The 25,060-nt window shown below is 35.0% G+C and overlaps 1 pseudogene; it reads right to left on the bottom strand.

The window, feature by feature from the left end:
* Positions 1–7,163: 7,163 nt before the first annotated feature.
* On the bottom strand, positions 7,164–15,312 carry LOC149536972 (cysteine-rich receptor-like protein kinase 2; annotated as a pseudogene).
* Between the last annotated feature and the right edge of the window lie 9,748 nt (positions 15,313–25,060).

Here is a 25,060-nt window from a genome sequence, read left to right as displayed (position 1 = left end):
GACAAAAACCCTAAAAAGGTAACTAGAGCTCTATATTAGAGGGTTTTTAGGCCATTTTTGCACACAGATTTTGGAGAGCAACTTGGGGGTTTGGAAAAGAAGGGAATTTTTGTGGGTTGAAGGATTATGCTTGCAGTAGGAATTTTCATCTAGCTATTAGATTTTAGCATCAGTATGAGGTAGGGTTTTGAAATTCCAAGAATGTATTTTTAGTTGGAAAAGATTTGTTTGCTACATGTTTGATTGGGTGCTTCAATCATGTTTGTCACTATAGTTTCTTTTTCCTTGATCTGTATGAATGGAATTTGATTATTAATTGTTCTTAGGAAAAAGTTGTAGAAGAAAACTTAGTATAGATCATTTAGGGTTTGATTGAAAAATTTACATAGATTTAATTTACATCTTAGATGCATCATTTATATATGTATCTATCTATATTTATGTACATATTTATGGTACAACTTTATGTAGAAATAGAATAATAACGAAATCTAGGCTTGTTGGAAAATTACTAGACCTACACATGTAGAAAGAACCAAAAATAAATTATATATATATTATCTAATTAACGAGAATAGAAAAAAAAAATGTAAAACAAAAATACTTATGGATAGAAAAAGAAGAAAATCAAACAATAATCATAAATTATAAAGAAAAAAAATCATACCTTAAATCGTACACACCTCTACAGTATTGTACATTGTTGTTTTAAAAAAAAAAATAGGAAAGCCTTCTTTTCTTTAAAAAGTCCACCCATGCATATATAAAAGTATGGGGAGCGGACCACGTAACCCCCCCTCCCATTATTATTTGATGGCTGGTGTAATTAAATGAGGTAGGTTAAGAATAAGAAAAGTCTAGTTTATTAAATTATTTTGTAGTAAAGTTACATTGTTTTACTCATTTTTAAATTTGATATTTAATAAGTATCAATTTTAATAAATTGATTTATTTAATAACTATCACTTTTAATAAATTGATTTATTTAATAAGTATCATTTTTAATAAATTGATTTTTTTAATAATAATCATTTTTAATAAATTGATTTTTGTTTTATTTATTTAAAAGTAGTGAAGTTTAGGTAAAGTGATTAATATAAATTTAAAGGATTTATCTAAGAGTAATTATCATATATTAAATATTAATTAGAAATTGATAGTGATTAATTATTATGTAACTAAATTGATATATATTTACATAATCCATGTAACGGTTGTGGTTATGAATATGAAATACTATCTAATGAAATAAATAAATATTATTGTTTTATTATCAAACATTTTCTTATGGTCAAAACAAACATTAGTGAATGAGTTAAATTGAAACCATAAGACTAGAAACTTTATATTTTATGTGTTTTCTTGAGAGTTTATGGGTATTGTTTTTAGGCTTTGTTGTTTTAATTTTTGTTTGGGTTTGCATATTTGTTTAGTTGACCAACTAGAAAGAGGTTGTCATTGTGTCTTCTTTTATGATGTTTCTCTATCCTAAATATCATGATGAACTTGTTCTTCAATTTGAAACTTACATTTATGAGAGTTGTTATGTGGTGCCTTTTCTATTTACTTGGGTTGGGAGAAGCAACTTGTTTCGGGTTCCCGTTAAAGGAACCAAATTTGATCTTATGGGTGTTGTAGTATGGGACAAAACAATGAGTGTATTCTTATGAGAGATTGTCTAGGTAAATGTCCTTGGGAGTGGCTTGTAGTAGGGGTTTGAGACCCGATTTGGTCATTGCCAGGGTAATGTATTGTAAGTTATGTAATAAGTGATAATCTAGTAATTAATATTTTGGGGCAACACACTAAAAAGATAAGTTAGATATATTTGCCCCACGCATGTCTTGAGTGCTTTTATAGACTAAGGATGGGAAAGGGATGACAGTATGACTAGTTTGCCTCATCTTCTTGAGAGGGTTTTCTAGTTCCACATGTGTCATGTTGAGGGTCTGGGGTTCAAACTAACTAGTCCAGGGTAACTCAACACTTGAGGGCTCGACATCTATTGAGAGACCAGTCTAAGGTAACTCAAGTAGTTTGACCATGTGATGACACACCCTAGTATGTAGCCTGAGTCTCCTCTCTAGATTTTTTTTTGTACATCTAGTGGTGCACTCATTGTTGGATGTGTTTATTGTGGTTATTTACTTTCATTGATGATGATTGATGAATCATGGATGATTTACTTTTGACATGTGGTTCTTGACTTGAGGCGTATATCTTTCGTTGACTTTATCTTATGATCTTGGTATTCAATTTATACTTGGTTCATGTATGATGTTTGGTTATGTGGTGTTTGTATTGGATTGAGTGGTCTTTCTTTTTGGATTATCTTATCTTCTTGAGTAGTATGTGTTACCTTTGAGGTAGTTTTGGCTATTAGGAATTCCTTGCTTTGGAATGTTTTATTATTGATTAGTTGTATGTGGATCATTCATTATCTTCCCTACAAGGTGGAAGTGGAAGCCTGACTAGGTGACCATGTCGTCGGGAGGTAGTGTCTTCTTACCATTTGGGTCCCCCTCATATTGCGAGCTATTGGATGTTCATGACAAGAGATGTACCTTTATCATTCTTATTTCTTACCTTAGAGACTTCTTTTCAGTGGATGTAAATATGTTTCATGTATTTTGATATACTATATCTATTCTCACATACCCTATGACATGTGCAATGGATGTTATTTATTGGATGTACTTTCATTGTATTAGTTATACTTATGCATTTTCTTATGTGATTATGTATACTTCTTTATGATTATGAGACATTGGACTTGAGCTTAAGCTATTTCATATAACTTCTTAAATGTGACTCAACGCAAAGGAACCCTTGAGGATATGAATCTATATCTATAATTGATTACGTGTTCTTGATGTGTATGTATTTATAGCTTTTTCATTATTGTTACTTTGATGTTGTTTAAACTTTTTTTTTAAAAAAATGTTTAGCAAACATTGTAACATGTTAGGTTTATTTCTCTTGGGTTCCCGAGTGGGGCACTGCATCTCCTAAGTGCACGAGTCTTGAGCATTTATATTTCTCACGTGGTGAACTACTCTTTACAGTCCTTATTTCTTGTGTTTCTCTTCTAGCATGGTGTGTTGTATATTTTGGCATGGTTTCTTATGTTAACGTGGCATGTTTCAAAGTTAGAAGCCAACTCCTCAGACATGTGTGAATCCTCCTTCAAGTGCACATTTCTTTATGTTTCATTTAGCAATGGTTTTGGTTTACTCTTTCTACATTGTACCTATAATGTGATTAAATTCTTGACTAGACGACTTGTGGCTTAGTTGGCTATATAAGAGGCAAGGTTAGACATTTAAGGGAGAAAAAGTGGGTAGCATGAAAAATTGAGGAGAAAAATAGGATAAAAGATTGGACTCTAATTTCATAATTTCCTTTGTACATGGTCGAAACCCGAAAGGCCTCACAGTCAGGCATGTTGAAAAATTTCTTTTAATTATTACATAAGTGTGGTTGCCAGTTGCCTAGCCTCTTGTAAATCTAATTTTCATTATTTCATGTGATATATATTACTTCCATATGTAACTCTAAGTAGGGTGATTCCCTGTCCTTGCATCAATATGAAAGGAATTTGACCATCTCAAAGTCTACCATAAAAGGATGTCAAGAAGATATAAATAGAAAGTGAAACAAAGAGTGTTTGAAGTTTGAAAACTTATGTTAAGAGAAAATATGAAGAACTAGTCAGATAGAGAACAAAAGGGACAATTTGAGCCCAACTAGATGAATCCCTTCATCACTACAACTTCCTTTAAAGAAGGTGTGTATCAACTAGCAATACTTGAAGGTGATGTTATATTAGATCCCATCAACATAATAAATCTCAAATTTCTATATGCCTAACATTTTGGGGGTAGAACCTATATAAGAAATGTTGGTCCTGAATAATTAAAAAATAGGGAAAAAATAAATCTTAGTGAAAACCTAGCAATCATGCACTTTGACTTATAAAAAAGGTCAAACATTAAAAAAACAAAAAAGGTTAAAAATTTGGAAGGTCAATTGAAATAGGGATGAACATAAGAGAGAGAAGGTTGATTCCCCTAATAAGGTCAAAGCTTAAAATTGCATGAACATATTAGTTAGTGAGGAAGGGGTTAGATTAATATGGAGATTGTCAAAGGGTATTTAGATGTGCTTCATAATGTGATTTCTTCCCTAGAGGAGGTTATGCATGTTGTCCTTTTAATAGTATTTCTCAATGATTTGTAAAAGGTGGCGCCTTCTCTTTTAAAGGTGTTTTATAATTTGATGTAGGATTCAACGGTTGGTGTCACTACTAGCGAGTGAAGATTTAAGAAAGATATACAACTAAAAGTTAGGATTGATCTCGATGACTCCAACAATGAAGTGAGAGAGTAGGAGACCTAGATAAAGAACCTTAGCTACCTCACAAATATTTGAGAGGATATTAACAAAACTATATGATTATTTTTTTGATGCTTTTCCTTTTGGGATGTTTATGATCTGATACTTTCAACAATCATCATATTAAGAAGTTCATTTAAGTTCAGTTTCTCAGTATTGTCATGTAGGGGATTTAAACTCTAGGTAGTATTGACAAGATATGTACATTAACTTTTTGAACTATATCTGTATGGTTAATAATAATAAGTTTAGTGATAACTTAAGGTGGTTTTTTGACTATGGTGTATAGCTAGAATCTCTATTTTTTTTTTTTTTTTTTGATATTTTGAAGTAGCTTAGTTGGTCTTTAGGTGATGTGGCTTATTGTTATTCATTATTTTTGTTGTGTTGTGATGTGGCTCTTTGTGTGGGATTAGAGCCCTCTCCCTACCCACTTCATTAAAAACAAACTTACTAGAATGTAAAGTGCATTCTTACTAAATTTCTTATTTGCACTTGTACATATTGGCCTCAGCCTTGTCTATATTAGTATAATTGAATGTATATGTTCTTTACGAAAAACATTTTTTTGATTGAAAAATCCCTCAAAATAATCTCATTTAGATATTGACATGACATTGATAAGAAGAAGACAAAACTTCTATGCTACTCCAGAACATATTTGAATAGAGCTAACCATTCTTATTTTAAAATTTTATGTATAAAGACTCATCTTATATAAATTGAAATAGAATTCTATTTGAATAATATATAGATCTACTAAAATAGTATGCTAATCTCTCCATTTAAATTGTTTTCTCAATTTTAACTTCAACTATATAAAATACATCATTTCTCAAAAAAAAAAAAAAAAAATTCGAATCTTAGGTTTTGTTTAACCTATTAAAATCTACCTTTTATTTGAACTTTCTTATATACAATCTAAACTCTCCCACAAACTCAAATTATATTTGTAAAAATTATGTGTAAATAGTCTAAAATAGATTTGTATCACATCATGGTTTTACTTTCTATAGCGTTGCTTCAGTCTCACCCACTTCTTATGGACTTGTAGTCAATGATCTTGTCCCATTCCATTTTCTTATGCCACAAAACAAATTTGCAAACCATAACCCAAAAATAAAAGTTGTTCAAAATCAGTCAACTATGATGAAAATTAGTCCTACATGGAACCATTAGCACAATGTGTGGCAGAAGAAGATAAGGTTTGATGTATAATAGTTAACTATATCTAGATGAAGTATGTCAAAGTCTTGAATGTATTAATGTTTATGAATGCATGCTCAGTGGCAGAATTAGTTCGAAAGTTGGCACAAATTTGATGTTAAGCCATCCAGATGTAGAGAGGCATTCAAGAGTATTGGTCATATGAAGTCAAGGTCATCTTTTGACCACATAACATTATGTGAAGGTTTTCTATCAAGCATACAATAATGTTTATTGTAATACTATTTTATGTTATTATTTATTCTTTAATTAAAGTGAGTTGAAGAAGATTTTAATTTTTGTACAGAAATCTTCAAAGAAACTATTGGGAGTAAGTTCATAGTCATAACAAATTAAGCAATGTAAGAAATAAAATAGTAAGAAATAATCTAACACAAAAGTACCAATAAATATGGATTTTTTAAGATAGTTGAATGATTGTGATATTGCTATCAAGATTTAACTGTGTGATTTTGAGTCAAACTCATTGACCCATGTTTCATGAGTAGTGATTCAACATGAATCCATCTCTCATGAGAATAAATAGAACACTTAGAACTCATTGGATCTATGTGATGCTCACAGGGGTGAAGCACTGAGACTTCTCGGGAGGTCACCCATCCCAGTACTACTCTAGCCTGAGTGTGCTTAACTATAGAGTTTCCTCGATGGTTAAATCCAAAATATACAACCCCATTTGCAAAACCTTCACCAAGTATTGTGCCTTATGAACCATTCATTAGAAAGCCCCTTAAGCTCATCAATTGATAAGTAGGAGATAATTTCCATAGCGAGTCAAATTGTGATATTGCTATCAGGATTTAACTATGTGATTTTGAGTCAATCTCATTGACCCATGTTTCATGAGTAGTGATTCAACATGAATCCATCTCTTAAGAGAATAAATAGAACACTTAGCACTCATTAGGTCTAGGTGATGCTCATAGGGGTGAAGCACTAGGACTTCCCAGGAGGTCACCTATCCCAGTACTACTCCAGCCCAAGCACGCTTAACTACAATAAGTCATTTTGTATGAATACATTTTAAAAAAATAATAATAATATATCTCTTTTGAATAAAGAATTTTTAGATATATAATAGATAGTTCTGTTTACATCACAGAATGAAAAAGTGATATATGATCATGAAAAATTTAATAAAAAAGTTAGCTATTTTTAGATTTCAAGCAAAGATATATTAAATTTTGGCATCATAGAAATAATCTAAAGTAAATAAAAATAATAACTAATAATCACTTGTAAAAAAACATAAATTAATAAATCTCAAACAAATTTATGATGAAAATCGAAATTGCAGAACCAAATCCATTGTTCTGAATGTGCAGAAGCATTGGTCAGAGGTCTTGGCAAATTAGATTAAATAAGGTCATTCCTCAACTATCAAATATTAAAAAGATATATTTATCCAAAATCCAAATCCACGAATATAAGAGAGATTATGCGACTTCGGATTTCCTTATAACATTTACATCCTATTTTAAAATATGAGGGACTTTTTTCACTGATTAGAATGTAATCAATCACCCTTCCATGCTACTCCCTTACCGAGCACTGAGGGATTCTGTAATTATTGCATTTGACTGATATGAAGAAGTGGAACCTTCTTCTTGACTTGCCTTAATGTTCCCCATGGCTACGAATTTTAGTTGTAGAGGTTTCTGAAAATCAATCTCATCTTTACTTGAGAGCACTGTCACCACCTCAGACATTGATGGTCTCTGTCTTGCAGAAGCCTGAATACATTGAAGCGCAAGGCTTACTACTCTCAACACCTCATCCTCATTATACCCTTCCATCTCCTTCAATTCACTTTCAACCATCTCTATAACCTTGTTATCCTCGTATAGGCTCCTAACCTGCCAATAGTTTTTTAAGCAAATGAGATTGAATTTTAAGGGAGATAATGATGTGATTAAAGACTAAAAGAATGTCATTATTATGAAATACCCATTGAACCAAATATTGCATAGCTGGCGGTTGCTTCAAGTCAATGCTTTTTCTGCCACTCAGAATTTCAAGAGCCACCACACCAAAGCTGTAGGTGTCTGCTTTCTCTGTTAATTTTCCTTGGCCAGCGTATTCAGGAGCCGTATATCCTCTGCAAAAGCCAAAAAATTGTTGTTACTTACTCTATTGGAAACTTTGAAATCCGATAAATGAGGTTTACTCACAGGGTTCCTGCAAATCTTGTGCTAACGTGAGTTCTATCATTTGGAAGAAGTCTTGCAAGCCCAAAGTCTGCTAGTTTTGCTTGAAACTTGTCGTCAAGCAATATATTACTTGATTTAATGTCACGATGGATGGTACAGACATGGAATTCCTCGTGGAGATAGGCCAGACCACGAGCAGTGCCCACGATAATCTCGAACCTTTCCTTCCAACTCAAAAGTCTTTTATTTTTTCCTACATAAAGGGCAATTCACTAGACTTTCACAACCCATCATGTTTGTTATAACAGAAGCGGAAAGTTAAGGAATAACGCACCAAATAATATTCTGTCGAGGCTGCCGTTGGGCATGTACTCATAAATCAAGAGTCTTTCTTGGCCTTTTCTGCAACATCCAAGTAAAGACACAAGATTTCTATGATGAACATTAGAAATGAGTTTCACTTCGCTTTCAAATTCAGATATCGCATGGCGCGCAGAGTGACGTAACATAAGCTTCTTTACTACCACAACTTTTCCATTTTTCAACGTAGCCTGCAAATATCAATTTGAATACATCAACACAGATGCCTAATACGGACAGGGAAAACCAACAGTTTACATTAAATACTTCGCCAAACCCTCCTTCGCCAAGCTTATTTTCTTGATCAAAATTGTTGGTTGCCTTTTTAAGTGTCTTGAAGTCGAAATCTTCTGGCCCACGGAGTTTCGTAGCTCCTTCAACATCCACTGTTCCATACGTTTGTTATATTAGTAGTACTGAAGATCGAATTGAAACGCAAAAGTTCTTTCTTCCTTATCTATAATAAGAGGTTTAAGCTTTATACCGTGTTTCTCCTCTGGTTGCATTAATAGGTGATTCCGGAAGACATTAAGACAAATGAGAAGGCCAAGGAGGAATACCCCTCCCACTGTAAGGAAGCAAAGGTGCGCGGAATCGCTTCCTACGCTAATTTTTGAGAGGACGATTATGCAAATCAAAGTAGCTATTGCAAAGATCTGAATAAATGCATAATAACATAATCAAAATAACAAAGAACACACAACACAGTGATTACCGTGGGGAAATCCTTCCGGGAGGAAAACCCCACCCTCCAAAACTCGTACAATGTATTATCAAACCAAGATGATTACAATACCCTTGCAATGCAAGTTCTTATAGGAGCACATCACCACAACTCGAACTTGGAGAGACTCCTTCTAGCACTAGTCTTGCAAACTAAACTCAATTACACAAACACCTCCCCAAGCCCTCCTTTTATAGTGATTTTACAACTTGAAAACCACTTATGGTTTTACAAAACCATGGGCAAAACTACCATGCCACATGTTACCCATTTTTTGACATTTACATTTCCAATATGGAAAAACAACCAGGTTAAAATAGTAATCTCGTCCACAATTTTGTCTCTTAGTCTAGAACCCCATAAAAGTCACAAAATGAGTCATCAAAGCTCTAAAAATGATCTACCTATATTCTACTATGGACAAGACTCATTTTAACAACTCACTAACCATTTTCCAATGCATAAACAAGTGGAAAACTTCCACAAACAAATTCTAGAATTTTCCAAGAAAGGATTGCAAGGTTGAGACACATGTTTCTCAACATTCTCCCACTCATCGAACACCTTGCAAGAGTCAGGGGATCCGAAATATCATGGACTTAATTGCTAGGGGCCGAGAGGCCTATAGACTCTGAACACCATCTGAATTTTTCTGTGCTCATGAGCTTAGTTAATGCATCAACAACATTCACCAAAGTCTCTACCTTTTCTAGCTTCACCTTGCCGTCCTCGATCATATCTTACACAAAATGATATTGTACATCAATGTGCTTGGTCCTCGCATGAAAAGTTCTTCACTAGGCAGATTGCACTTTGGCTGTCACTATAAATTGTCACTGCACCCTATTTGAACTCTATATCTGAACACAATCACTTTAGCTAGATGGCTTTTTTGTAGGCATGAGTAGCTGTCATATACTCTGCCTCAGTAGTGGACAAAGTGACCACAGCTTGTCGCTTACTCATCCAACTGATTGCACCATCAAATAATGTAAACACATATGCACTGGTGGATCTTCTTCTATCAACATCACCAGCCCAGTCTGAATCCACATAGCCTCAAATATCCAAGGAATGCTCACTTCCTATTCCATGAAAACATATTGAGTACTCTGAGGTACCCCGCAAGTATCTGAAAACTCTTTTTACTACATCCCAATGTGCTCTTCTTGGATTAGACATATAACGGGAAAGTACTCCCACTACTTGGGCAATGTCTGGTCTTGTACAAACCATAGCATACATCAAACTTCCAACAGCACTCTGATATGGTACTCAACTCATCTCTTCCATCTCCAATGGGGATGTAGGACACTGTGAGCTAGAAAGCTTTGTTCCCATAGTAACAGAAACACTCAATGGTCTTGCATCCTGTATATTGAATCTTTTCAAAATAGTACCAACATACTTACTTTGGCCTAGCCAAAGCTTTCTATTCTATCTATCTCATATAATCTCCATTCCTAGAATGTGCCTAGCTGCACCAAGATCTTTCATTTCAAACTTTATTGAGAGTTGAGATTTTAACTCTACAATCAAACTTTTTCCTTTGCCAATAAACAACATGTCATCAACATAAAAGGCAATAACCAAGAAACCATCACCATCAAATTTGAGATATATATAGTGATCAGATTTAGATCTCACAAATCCCAAACTCAACACATATGTATCAAACTTCTGGTACCACATCCTAGGACTTTGTTTTAAACCATACAAGGATTTCTTCAATTTATAGACCAAATGACTTTTATCTTTCACCACATAGTGCTCTGGCTGTGACATGTAAATTTCTTCCTCCAAATCTCCATGAAGGAAAGCAGTTTTCACATCCATTTGCTCGATCTCTAGATCATAAGCTGTTGCAATAGAAAGAAAAAATCTAATGGATGTCATTTTGGCTACTGGAGAAAAAATCTCACCATAATCTACTCCCTCAACTTGAGAGTAACCTTTTGCAACCAAACGTGCTTTATACTTCTCAGTGCTTCCATCTAAACCCATCTTCCTTTTGAACACCCATTTACAACCAATAGGCTTCCGTCCTGCAGGCAATGGTACAAGGTCCCATGTTTGATTCCTCTTAAGAGCTACCATTTCTTCATCCATAGCTATTTTTCAGGACTCTTAATCATTCATACCAAGAGCCTCTTCTACAAATCTTGGTTCATCAATGTTAGCATTCAATGCAAATATGCACCTCCAATCATCAGGAGAATACCCATACCTTTCAAGTGGTTTCCTTTGTCTAGTAGATCTTTGAACAAGATCTAGTTCAAGTTCAGGAGGTTCAGGTTCATGATTAGGTTCTCCCTCTTCCTCTGATGATTCAAAACTCGTAGAGCTCTCTTCAACATCTCATCTTTCTAAGGGCCTTGATTCAACTTTCTCAGGTGTAGCAGGAAGTTGAATCACATCTTTCTTTTCTTTAATTTGTTCTAGCTGCACTATAACAGAAGAAGGCTTAGTTTCTCTAAAAATAACACTTTTGGAATAAAATACCTTTTGTGCAATAGGATCCCAAAGCTTGTATCCTTTCACACCATAACTATATCCGATGAAGATACATTTGACAGCTTTGTTATCCAATTTTGTTCGCTTCTCCTTTGGCACATGAGCATATGCCCCACAACCAAACACTCTCAGATGTCTAAGTGAAGGCTTGTGGCTCGACCATGCTTCCATTAGCATCTTATCAACAAGAGCTAATGTAGGAGACCTGTTTATTAGGTAGCAGGCAATGGCTACAGCTTCAGCCCAGAAATTTTGTTCTAGTCCAGCACCACTCAACATACTCCTAGCCTTCTCCATCAAGGTCTTGTTCATTCTTTCTGCAACTCCATTCTGTTGTGGAGAATACGGAGTTGTCTTCTCTCTTTTAATACCACAATCTTTACAAAATGTGTGTCACAAATATTGGAGCAAAATTCACCACCATTATCAATTCTCAAGCATTTTATTTTCTTTCTAGTCTGCAATTCAACCATTGCTTTAAATTCTTTGAAACGACTAAAAACTTCAGCTTTACTCCTAAGGAAATAAACCCATGTTCTTCTACTAAAATCATCAATGAAAGAAGCATAATAAACTGATGTACCAATAGAAGGAACATCAACTAGACCACATACATCTGAATGAATTAGATCCAAAATACACAAAGACTTATGAGAACTCGAGTAAAACTGAATGTGGTTTTGTTTACCATAGATACAATGCTCACAAAAATCAAACTCAAGGTTGCAGTCATTCAACCCATCAACAAGGTTCTTATTTTTCAAGGTCCGTAGGCCCTTCTCACCTATGTGGCCAAGTCTTTGGTGCCATAACATAGTCTTCTCTGCAGGCAACTTTGATTCGGTAGACAGAGCACCCTTGGGTACCCAAAAATCACGACCATCTATTGAAAGAGAAACTCTCTCCTTCTCCAACTGAGTAGTCTTTTTCACAATCTTATCAGAAGTACTATTGCACTCGACTGTGTGTGCATCAAGTTGTTACAATGTACCCAATCTACTTCCTCTTGTTATTACCATAGCGCCTCTCACCATTTTTACACCTGCTTCAAAAAATTATACATGCACACTTGCATCTATTAGCTTACTAATAGATAAAAAATTCCTTGCTAGTCCAGGGATATGCAAGACACCATCAAATCTTCTAATTCTACCATCAAAAAAATTCACACGAATACTCCCATGACCAACAATATCAAGTACTGAATTATCACCCAAATATACTTTACAACCATCAAAATTTTCATACTTACTAAACCAGTTCCTATTAGGAGTCATGTGGAAAGATGCACCTGAATCTATTAACCATGCATTTTCACCTACATGAGTGGCCAAGGCTGCAATGAAAGCATCTCCATCTTCCTTCTCAAACTCAGAATCAGAATCTTACTTCTTCTTCTTCTTCTTTTTCTTCTCCTCTTTGCAATCCTTTCGGAAGTGTCCAGGTTTGCCGCAATTCCAGTAGATTGCCTTGGACTTACTAGGGGATTTCGATCTCCCTTTATTTTTGGACATAGAATGGCCATGCTGCTTTTCGTTCTTGCCTCTTTCTTTTGGTCTTCCATGAACACTCAAAGCCTCTTTGGCATTCAGAGAGACCTTCTCATCTCCTCAAAAAGTAGAGAACCAACAATGTCCTCCATCTTCAAGACAACTGAAGTGCTCCCTATAACCATCACAAGACTATCCCATGAGTCTGGCAACAAACATAACAAGATTTGACACCTTTCTTCTTCATCCATTGGCACCCCTACTAAGGTCAACTGAGTCACCAACATATTAAACCTTTCCAAATGCTCAGAAATTTGTCCACCTTCTTCCATTCTCAAGGAATCCAACTTCTTCCTCAAGAAAATCTTATTCACAAGTGATTTCGCTTGATAGATCTCACTAAGATTTTTCCAAAGCTTCTTCACAGTAGGTTCTTCATGGACATTAATCAGAATCGAGTCTGCAAGACACAATCTAATGAGACCTTTAGCTTTTCTATCATTCACATCATATTGTGCGGCTAATGTTGGATCTGTGGGCCTCAGCTTGTTCTCATGAATCGCATCCCATAGATCCCGATCAATCAATAGATCTTCCATCTTCAACTTCCACATCTCAAAGTTTGTGCCAGAAAACTTCTCAACATCAATTCTCCCTAACATGCTTGCCATCTTTTAATCCTGCAACATAGAAATGAAATGCTCTGCACAAGCTCCCACTCAAACTTTGATTAGCTCAAAAAACCTTGTACCCAACAAATAGAACCAAAATTGGCCAGGCTCTGATACCACTTGTAAGGAAGCAAAAGTGCGCGGAATCGCTTCCTACGTTAATCTTTGAGAGCACGATTATGCAAATCAAAGTAACTATTGCAAAGATCTCAAGAAATGCATAATAACATAATCAAAATAACAAAGAACACACAACACAATGATTACCATGGGGAAACCCTTCCGGACGAAAAACCCACCCTCCAAAACTCGTACAATGTATTATCAAACCAAGATGATTACAATACACTTGCAATGCAAGTTCTTACAGGAGCACATCACCACAACTCGAACTTGGAGAGACTCTTTCTAGCACCAATCTTGCAAACTAAACTCAATTACACAAACACCTCCCCAAGCCCTCCTTTTATGGTGATTTTACAACCTGGAAACTACTTATGGTTTTACAAAACCATGGGCAAAGCTACCATGCCACATGTTACCCATTTTTTGACATTTACATTTCCAATATGGAAAAACAATCAGGTTAAAATAGTAATCTCGTCCACAATTTTGTCTCTTAGTCTAGACCCCTATAAAAGTCACAAAATTAGTCATCAAGGCTCTAAAAATGATCTACCTTTATTCTACTATGGACAAGACTCATTTTAATAACTCACTAACCATTTTTCAATGCATAAACAAGTGGAAAACTTCCACAAACAAATTCTGAAATTTTCCAAAAAAGAATTGCAAGGTTGAGACACATATTTCTCAACACCCACAACCCCAGTTATTATCCACACCGAAGAACTCACCTTTTTCTTCTTCAATCATTGTCAAAATGGGGAAATTAATTCTGACAATGATATTATACAGAAGCGATTAATACCATTTACATCTCTGAAATTATTGATTCAATCTTGCTTCTAAGGTAAAGTAAAAAGATTTAGATCTCTTCAATTGAATATAATTAGATACAAACCTGTGGGCAAGAAACGTGTCAAGTCAACAGTCGCATTGCTTGGAAAAAAGGGTTTGTAGTCGTATCGCAAGTAGCAGCCGGCATCGATAGCCCGTCCATCTGAGCGGGGAAAACACTTATTAATGTTATCCCGAGCAATACTGAGGCAATTTTGGCAGGAATTTCTCTGAATCGAAGGGAGGCAATAAGCGAGTCCATAGATTGTCGAATTAGACAGGCCCTGTCTCGTCTGCGCGGCAAAATAACCATCGATTCGGGGAGTCGCAACGCAAAGATCATTTATCAAACTTCGACCAGTACCTGAAAACAAACTGGAATTGGCAGCATCCACATAGCCGCAAATGAGTTTATGCGTTGCATTGGTGTATGGATCATAAAAATTCATGTCATTCTCGTAAACGAGATAACAACCGTCGCAGTATGCTTTGGCGGATACGCTGGAGCTGTTGCGAATTCGGTCCTCTGCAACTCTTACTCAGTTAACGCAATCGGCAGGGGATTTATCTTGCCTGCACTGTGCCAGAACATATACGGAATCTGTTGTTGTCTGAGTAGATGCCTCTTCGTCCGTAGTGGCAAATCCAGATACAGTGACTTGATTCAGGAGAGATGCCAACGAGGAGTTCAAAATTTGGGCAAAGAGAGTTGCGTTGTTGGGGGGAGTGGTGCCGCCAGTGTAGATTAGGAGTCCGCTCTCTGGATCCGGTCTAATGGTGGCCTTCATTAGCATGAGAAATAAAATTACGAATCTCACCATTTTTGTCCAGAGGCTGGAGAGGCATTCTATCATTTGATAAATTGGAGGTAACCTGAAAAATAGCATTGAAGATGGTCCAGGTCAGCAAATCGTATAAACTACGATTAAAATTGCGGTTAAGGATTTGTTCTAATGTTTTATTGTTTACCATAGTGTTATATTAGTATATGGTTATAATTACATGTTAGGATTACAACTCAATTCCAATTAGTATGATATTAAAATTATATTTATATAATTGATCAGTTTTCCTTAATTTTTTAACAGATTAGAAGTAAAACTAGTATATCTAAAAAATTTAATTAACTTTAAAAAAAAAAATTAATTTGAGAGATATCTGTTTTTAAAATTTCTAATCTTACAAACATGATAATTAATATCATCAAAATATCTACATGTAAAAAACATTGATAAACAAGAAACAAATTTTTTTAATTGTAAATATTTTTCTATTATAAATGAAAACATAAAATCAAATTCAAAACTTAATATTATTTATTATTAATTTGCTTCCATCAAATATTTCAATTTTTAAAAGGACACTTTCTACAATAAGTTATATTAAAATTTAAAATAACATCAAAATTTTAAAAAGTTTAATCAATCATTAGTTTGCTTAAAAATAAATCCAAAACTAAAAATATAGTAGAAATATAACTTTTTTATTATATTAACATCAAATGGTGTATCAAACAAAAGAACTCTGAGACAAATTGATGGGCAATCCAGCTTTGACCTCTGCTCATGGTGAGCTCTTCCCTAGATGAGTAATCCCCTCTAGATTTGAAACAATGATGCCCACATATTCTGCTTGACATTACCTCTGAAGGGGATCCCCCTAACTCTGAGGTTGCTTTTGACCCTAATAAACAATTGACTTTTGAGGAAGGCATGGGTGTATCGGATGATTTGGCATTTTTGCATAGTTTTGGTCCCAAGGAAACCCTGGTGAAGACTACACATTTTGAGATCCCAAAAATGAATTGGAAAGGTGCGCTAGTGGGACAATATGATCCTAGTACCTCACCTGGGGATACACCAAAAGTGTCACATGGGAATAATGGTCCTGAGATCCTTCTCCTAGATTCTATGGTTGAAAATATTTCTCAGGGTTTCTCTATGCATTTAGTGGGGAAGCTTTTGTTATTCAGGCTGACGAGTGAGATCATCAAGAGATGAGTTTCAACAAAATAGAAACTAAAAGGATCAATGGAGGTAGTCGTTATGGCAGGTTCTCTCTTCTTGTTCAAATTTATGGTTAATGAGGTTCATGGTAAGCATATTCTGGCTCTAGCCAAATGGAAGCTACATTTTGACCCAAGTGTTGATCTCAATAGAATGGCCCCATTTTGGGTTAGGCTCCCTAGGTGTCCCTTAGAATACAGGGATAAAAAGGTTTTCAAATGGATTGGAGATTATTTCAAACATTTCATCAAGGTGGATGTCGTTACCCTACACAAATCTTGGCTCAGGTTTGCCACATTTAGTGTTAATGTGACTATTAAGAAACCCCTACCAAGTTGTATTTCTTTAAAATCAAAATGAGGGGTTTGGACACAAATGCTCATCTATGGGAATGCATATTTATATTGCCAACATTGTAGGAAGTATGTCCATGTCATCACTGGCTAAAAACCCACTATTCATGAAGATGAGAAAATGAGAGGGAAGGTTTTCTCAACATCAAAGTGTGATCTTGGAGAAAGGACCTATGGTGCTCCTCATAGGTGGCCCCAAAATCTCCCTTGATCCCTATGGGGGAGGTGGTGACGTAGATGGCTACCCTTTAGTGACAAGTATTGAGAAGCTAGTTTATTCTCCTAAGAAGCCAAGGAATATGGTGGATTTCAATGGTCGCCTTGAAGAAGGGGAGATCCCTTCAGATACTAGGGATGGAGTGGTGGCTCAGGCCTCCCCAATTTTGAGAATATAGTCTTAACGGATGTTGCTAAGTCTCTGACAATGGCTGCCAGGATTCTAGAGGACCCTGTTACTATTTCCATTCCACACACTAGATTGATGAACATAAAGATCCTTTTTTTTCCACCTAATGGTTAGATTGTCCCTCCCAAAAGGGTACTTTGATGGTCTCCTTACCTTGTGATCAAGATACATTGACTACTTCTAACCCGTTCTGACTATTTGTGGATGATGGGGCTTGGAATGAACGAAAGTAGAAAACTTGTGGACTATCAAAGGTGGATGTGGGCTCAAAGACAAGAACTAGCAAGCTGGTGACAAGAGTAGCAAGGACAAAGGCAATTTCTCATGACATAGCTCATGGGAAGAAGACGACCTTGGATGACATTTCATAGAAAAGTTAAAAATGAATTTCATCATGTGGAATATGAGGGGCATTAATAGCTATCAAAAATTATTTTTACTAAAGAAAATGATCTTTGATCATGTAAGGTTGAAATTATTCTCATAAAAGAAGTTGACATGAATAATCACAATTTTGATAAAATTGTGGGTTATATTTGGCAAGGTGCTTAGTATGCTTATAGTGAAATAGTTGTTGCCTCTAGGGAGATTGTAACTATGTGGAATCCTAATGAGCTTGATTAGGAGGAAATTCAAATCTATCATCACTTCTTAGGAATGATTTTTTTCTGATAAGGTTAGTAGTTGGGTTCTTGTTAATTTTTATGCTCCTAACACAAGGGGGGAGATTACAAGTCTACGAGGAGGTCTCTTTGTGCATTTCCTATTGTAGTGGCTCTAAAGTCATATGTGTAGGGGATTTTAATACTCCTTTGTACCCTTCAGAGAAATTAGGAAGGTTAGAAGACTTCCTTAAGAGTATGCATGATCTCGATGGGTTCTGAAGGAGGAATGCTCTTATTGATATGGAATTATAGGGAGTCTCTTTCACTTGGTGTAACAATCACATGGGTTACAACCATATTCAGGCTAGATTGGATAGACATCTTCTCTCTACCAATTGGGACATCCTTCCCTACACCTCCCTCCAAGCATTCCTAAGGACTATCATTGATTATTTTATGCTTTTATTTAATTGGATGGGCTAGAGATATAAGAGAAATAAACCCATCAGGTGTGACATTATGTAGCATTCTCATCCTCAATGATAGAATATATGGCTCCAAGATACTATCATGTTTCACATAGCTAGAAAACTGGAGAATATTATAAGGGTGATTGTCAGATGGAATAAGTAGAAGAAGAAGGAAATAGAAGGAAAATTATAAGAGATTTAGCAGGTTATGTCGAAGAGGGGCCTCTTTATTACTACTCATGAGGAGGAATAGACATGGTAAGGTAGATGGAAGATGATCATAGGGAGGGAATCTTTTTTCTAGAAGGAGAGATTGATGTTTCAGTGGTTGACTAAAGGAGATAGGAAAGTGACTTTCTTTCATATGTTAGCTTCTAAAAAAAGAAGAGGAATACCAATAATAAAATCTTTGATTATAACAATGTTGATCTTACTAATGAGGAGCAGATTGGGCTTGGACTACAAGGTAATTTTAGGAGATTTATAACCCCCCACCAACCCAGGTGAGTCATAATATAGAAGAAGCCTTGCTTGATATCCTCAACCCAATGGTTGATGATAGGATGAATCAAGAATTGAAGAGAAGATTTGTGAAGAGTAGGATAGGGAGGCATTTTTTGCTTCGGGAGTATATAAAGCCCTAGGTCTAGATGGCTTTCCCTTGGACTTCTTCTAGGAATCCTAGGACATCATGAAATAGGATTTGGTTCATGTCGAACATGATTTTATCAAAACTAGTAGACTTCTTAAAGAACTCAACTAAACCTATATTATTTTGGTCCCCAAAACTGGTGTGCCTTCTCGTCTAAAGGAATTTAGGCCAATTATCTTTTACAATACCATTTACAAGATTCTCACCAAGGTGGTGGTGAATTCCATAAAACTTGTCCTAGATAAAACCTTTAGCCCCACTTAAAATGGTTTTTTTTCTCACCTCTAGCTTTTGGATTAATTGATAACCTCCCATGAGATCTTACACTCCACGAAGAAGAGTGGGAACCTAGGTATGGTGATGAAGTTAGATATTTCAAAATCTTATGATAAAGGTAGGAAGGAGTTTCTAGTGAGAATCCTAACTAATTTTTTTTTTGAGGAGAAGTTCATTACTTTAATTGGGGAAATGATTAATTCTATACTATTCTCATTTCTAGCTAAGGGGTCCCCAAGTGGTTTCCCCAAAATCCAAAAGGGGGTTGGTCCAAGGAGATACTCTTTCTCCTTATTTAGTTATTATGGTGATGAAAATCTTGGGTCATAACCTCCTTTCTATGAGTGTTGATGGAAAGATTGTGGGAGTTAAACCAGATACTTTTCTGTCGCTGAAGGTGTTGTAACAATTTGTTGATGATACCTTTCTATTTATAAGGGCCATTTCCACTTAATTCCACCCTCTCATTTGATTTGATTGGTATGGTTGGGGAAGTTAAAAACACCTCATTCTATAGGGAGAATATAATGCCAAAAGGCATTCAAGAGACGTGTGTTGCCCCTCTCTCCAGTTAATCCTATCACTATGAAGGTCCCGACCTAAGCATCACATTGTTTGACTGATATCATCTATGAGGGAAGCTAAATCCTGGAAGAAATTTTTGAACCAATATGTGGAGGTCTTGGGATAACACATTAATTATCAGAAGAGTAAGATGTATTTCTTCAACAAAAAGACTGATCTCTACCATTGAATAAATAGGAAACTGAATTTCCAAGTTGATTCCCTCCCTGAAACTTATCTTTGTCTCCCCCTTATAGTGAGAGAAGTCAACCTTCAATTCTAGAATATGGTGGTTGAAATAATGCATAAGAAGTTGGTGAGTTAGAAAGATAAGGTACTTAGCAATGTGGGCAAACTCCAACTTATTGCTACCCCTTTTAAGGGGATCTTGGTCTATTTTTTCTCCATATTTAAGATTTCAAGCTTCTTTAGGGATACCTTTGAAAACAATTAGAGGAATTTTCTATCATTGAGAATGGAGGAAAAAATGAGAGTGAGTCTTGTGAGCTAGGAGAAATTTTTTAGGCCAAAATCTTAGTGGCGTGGGGGGGTTTAAACTTGAACTTGAGAAGAATATGAGACTTAAATAAGGCTCTTATTTCTAAGATTGGATGGACACTATCCTAGAACTCTACAAGATGGTTTAGTCTTATAAGGGATAAATATCTACATGGAAGACCTTTCAACCAAGTTTTATATAAAGTTGACCTCAAGACTAGGTCAAGGATTTGGGTTACCATTATTAAATGCAAGAATTCCTTAAGAGAAGGAGTCAAGCAGAGTATCAGGGATATGAACTCGGTTAGGTTCTAGGAAGATAGGTGGATTGGGGATTATCCTCTTACCTACACCAAGCTCTCTACTTTGAAGGATCATAGTATGGCTAACTATGATGCTAGGGTTATCAATTAAATTGAGAATGGAAAATGGAAAGTCCTCAATTTGGGTAATCTTAATTTTATGGATAAAGCTCTAAATGAGGAGTTGGGGAACCTCGTGAAGGAAATTTGTATCCCTTCCTTTCTAGATAGGAATAAATTAATTTGGATAAAAAATGCATTGAGTGATTTTAGTGTGAGATCAACCTATTACAATATCATTGGTATGGGAGGTTTCTTATAAAGTTGGAGGTATGTTTGGAATTCTCACTTCCTCACCAAGATTAATTTCTTCTGGTGCTCAGTTTTACATAACACTATCATCAAAATTGATAACATTCAAGGACAAGCCTTTTAGGTCATCAATAGGTGTCTGTTATGTAATTGTGAGGAGACTATCCCTCACCTGCTAATCCACTACACCTATACGCTTGAGCCATAGAATAATGTCTTTAATCAGACGGTGATTACTTGGGTCTTTAATAGTGATGCCCAACAATTCCTTTTGAACTAGAATTACCCTTCCCATTATCCTCTTATTTTAATGCCATGGAAAGCTATCCCACCCTACATTTATTGGAACATATGGAAAGAACAAAATAACCACACATTCCTAGAAAATATTTCTCCTTGTGATGTGGTTTCTCACATTATTATGACTCTCAGTGAATGCACTCATAGCTAGAAGTGAAAACCTTCCCCCCAACCCCCATCATAGTTGGACAAGGCATGGGCATAGATTTGGAATATATCTCATTTAACTGTGAAGATGGATAACACCAAGGCCCTAAAAAGGAAGGGTACCAAATGAGAGTCACCCCCCCTGGCCCACTTAGTGGAAACTAAATTTTGATTGATTAGGGAGGAATGGTATTGATACTATAGGGGGTGTCATCCAAGACAATCAAGGAAATTGTATTAAGAGTTATGTGGATAATTGTGGTAAGATCTCAAGCAACAAGGTTGAAACTATGGGATTTCTTTGGGGTTTGGAGATAGCTATTGATTTGGGCGTTCCAAAGTTAGTGATTGAGGGGATATCTCTTCTTGTCATTGAATCCATTAAAGAAGAACATAGGATGAGCTAACACACCATGAAAATAATTAGATATGCTCAAAAATTACTAAATAGATTTAATGTTATCATTATCCAACATGTGTACCATGAGGGTAACCAAGTCGAGGACAACCTAACAATGTATGATCATGGGGTCATAAACTATCACTTTGTGAAAGTGAGTACGATGTTTTGATGGAAATTTATTCCTTGTGCTTATAGAAACACATTTAATGTGATGATGGCCAATTTAGATGAGTGAATTATGGGTGACATGATCAATTTGACACCTTACAAGGTGGATGGTATTATTATGATGATTTCAAACTAGGTATTTTTTCCTATATGTATTTTTATTATACTTCTTTATGGAAAGAGAAGGTCTATAATCAAAGGTAAGATATGAGGTGTTTTTTTACAATCCCAAAGGATGAGACTTTCCAATTTTTGATGGCTTTTTATATATTATTTATTGCACTGATACAAAAGGATTATGGGGTAGCATGTGGGGAATATCAAATATTCTTTTTTATCTTGCAATAAAATAACATATTACCATAAGATTTAGGACCTTAATATCATTGTAGTTTGATGAAATTTGAGAAAATGTCTTCTTCTTGGTTCTTTATGTGCTTCACCTAGTTTTCTTGGTTAGTTAGTTATGGATATGATGAGAGCTATGGAAGATTTGGTGATCAATCTTGGAGATGATGAAACTATAGAGAGTAACAATGCCCACAATGAGCCACCAAGAATTATTGAAGTTATTAGAAAATATGAAGCTTCTTGGACTTTTCCAGCAAGAAGGATCTTTAACTTCTATTATGGAATGTATCGAGGGTCATTACAAGAGGGTCTCTAGAGAGTTTGTTCATTCTTGGAAGGGCCGTTGGGTGACTATGAATGGAATTTCATTTAAAACAAGTGTGGAATTCATTTCAAATTCCATTAGTCTTTCCCTAGAAGGATAAAACTAGAGAAAGCAAGTTAGGGTTGCGATGAAGATTTCTTAAGGAAATTCTTCAAACTTGATGAGGCTCCCAAATGTGTCTATGGTGGGTTATCTTAGCTAAAACTTCCTGAGCCTTGGGGTATGTTCATCTATACAATTATGAGGTATATTATTCTCAAAGATAGGCTTAAGGTGATTTAATATTATCCTTTTCCTATCATTGACTACTCTAAGAATATGAAAATTATTTCTTTTTCTTACCTATAATTACATTCCATGGAAGATTGTGTTTGGAATGTGCATAGGAAAAGAGAAGAGGGTAAGAATTTTACAATTTACCATCAAGCCCTAATGTTTCACCTCTTTAAATTTCACAAGGGCCTTAACCCTTAGGTGCCTTCCCCTTATGAAACAACCCCTGATAATAGGGAACCTTTTGCAACTGTGAAGAAATTTAAAATGGAAAATATTGCAATTCTTGATGTGGAAAGTAGTAGGGGTATACCTAAGAAGGAAACCCATAGGTATAGAAAGAGACTAAGAGACAAGAAGCCTGGTACCCCTAGGCCAAGGGAAATCAATTAGTCTAGAATCTACTAAGAACACTGAGAAAAAAGGTCATCCTAGATCTAAAAAGAAAGCCATTAGGAGAAACTATGGGGAACATGAAGAAGAGGATATTAGTAGTGAAGATAAAGGTTAGGAGACCATGCTCAAGAGTTAGGATAGTTCTATGTGATCATATGTGTCAAACACCTTTAAAAATAAGATCAATACCCTTGAGTCTAAAGCAGGGGCTGAAATTGGTGATCAAGGGATAATCACCTCCCCAATAAGGATCCTAAACATGGAAACAATATGGAGATTTAGGTTGGGAATCCCATGGGAGGTGATAATAACAAGGGAGATAACCTTGGGCCCTAGGAAACTATTGATAAATATCCTCCTCTTAAGAAAGATTTATCCAAGTTGGATGAAACCATTAGCGGTCTCATAAAGAAGAATGAGGAACTAGAGAAAAAGTTTAACAAGGTGGTTAATTTTTAGGTTCATGTCATACATTCAACGTATACCACCCTTCATCTTCTACATGATCAAAAGGAGGAGATCGATGAAACCAAAGATATGGAGACTACTTTCTCACTCTATGGCTTCTTGGTGCATGATTGGTTGCACCTCTTTATAGAGAACCCGAACAATCAAAATAAGGAGAGTTAGCTCTTGCTCCCCTATCTTTTCTTTTTTGGTGCTTTATGTTTATGCCTTTATGTTTGTCTTATGGGGATTTTTTTGGGAAAAATATTGGACTTTGTTTATGCCCATCAACTTAAATTGGGCTATGTTTATTCATAAGTATAATAATTGGTGAATTGATGATTATATTAGTTTTAGATATAAAAATATTTTATCTTGTGCTTGGAGGGGGGGATTTATATTAAGGATGGCTAATTTTTAAGCTTGTTTTTTAATCTTTGGGTTAGCCCCTATTTTGGTTGCTTTTTTATTTCAAAAATATTTTATAAATTTATTTATTCCAAAACTAAAAAAATAGAAATAGATAAATTTTCATATTTTAAATTAATATCAATTTTTTAAGTTATTAAAAATCATATAGAAGAAATTAGTAATTCTATTTGTCACTACATTGTATGAAAAAAGAAAAAAACTTAACTTTGTTATGTGCAGGAATTTTTTTTTTAAGAATCTAATAAAATAAGAGAATGTACTAATATAACATACTTTTTTGTAATACAATAATAAATTAGATCATCTTATGAATAAGAAATGCCCAAAATTTAATAATTGCATTGTTTCTCCCTTGGAGCAATGTAGCCAAAGCATAAGATTTCGGTGCCATGGATGTCATTGAGCTATGATTTCCTTAACCAAAATAATTATAGTTTTTATTAATTAAATGTAGGTTATTTGAAAGTAATACTTAAACTATAATTTCTAAGCTATGACCATTCCTTTACCATATTTTGATAGTTTGACACTTTGAGGTGCTTCAATTGATTGGAGAGGATGGAATTTTTTTATATGTTTTATTGGGGACATGTGTAATGAGCTATATCAATAATTTTTTTATTATTCTTAAAAACTAAAATTATTTTTGATTAATGTAAAAGTCTGAAATTAAATATTGTATAAGAAATATAATGCAAGAATCATAATTATACAATAGAGGAAATATAAAAGAAGAAATTGGAATGCATTCTTAAATTGATAAATACCTACTAAAATTGTATTGATATTTATACAATGGAAGTTCAAATTCATCAATCTCTTCTAATGGCAATGCTTCTCAATTAGGAATTCTTGCTAAACTCATGTTTATTCAAATGATTAC

Source organism: Cupressus sempervirens, chromosome 10 (assembly GCF_028749045.1).
Source record: "Cupressus sempervirens isolate cs-2001-9-10 chromosome 10, ASM2874904v1, whole genome shotgun sequence".
NCBI classification, from domain to species: domain Eukaryota; kingdom Viridiplantae; phylum Streptophyta; class Pinopsida; order Cupressales; family Cupressaceae; genus Cupressus; species Cupressus sempervirens.
Note: the sequence above shows the minus strand (reverse complement) of the source record. Positions and strands in the feature narration are given on the sequence as shown.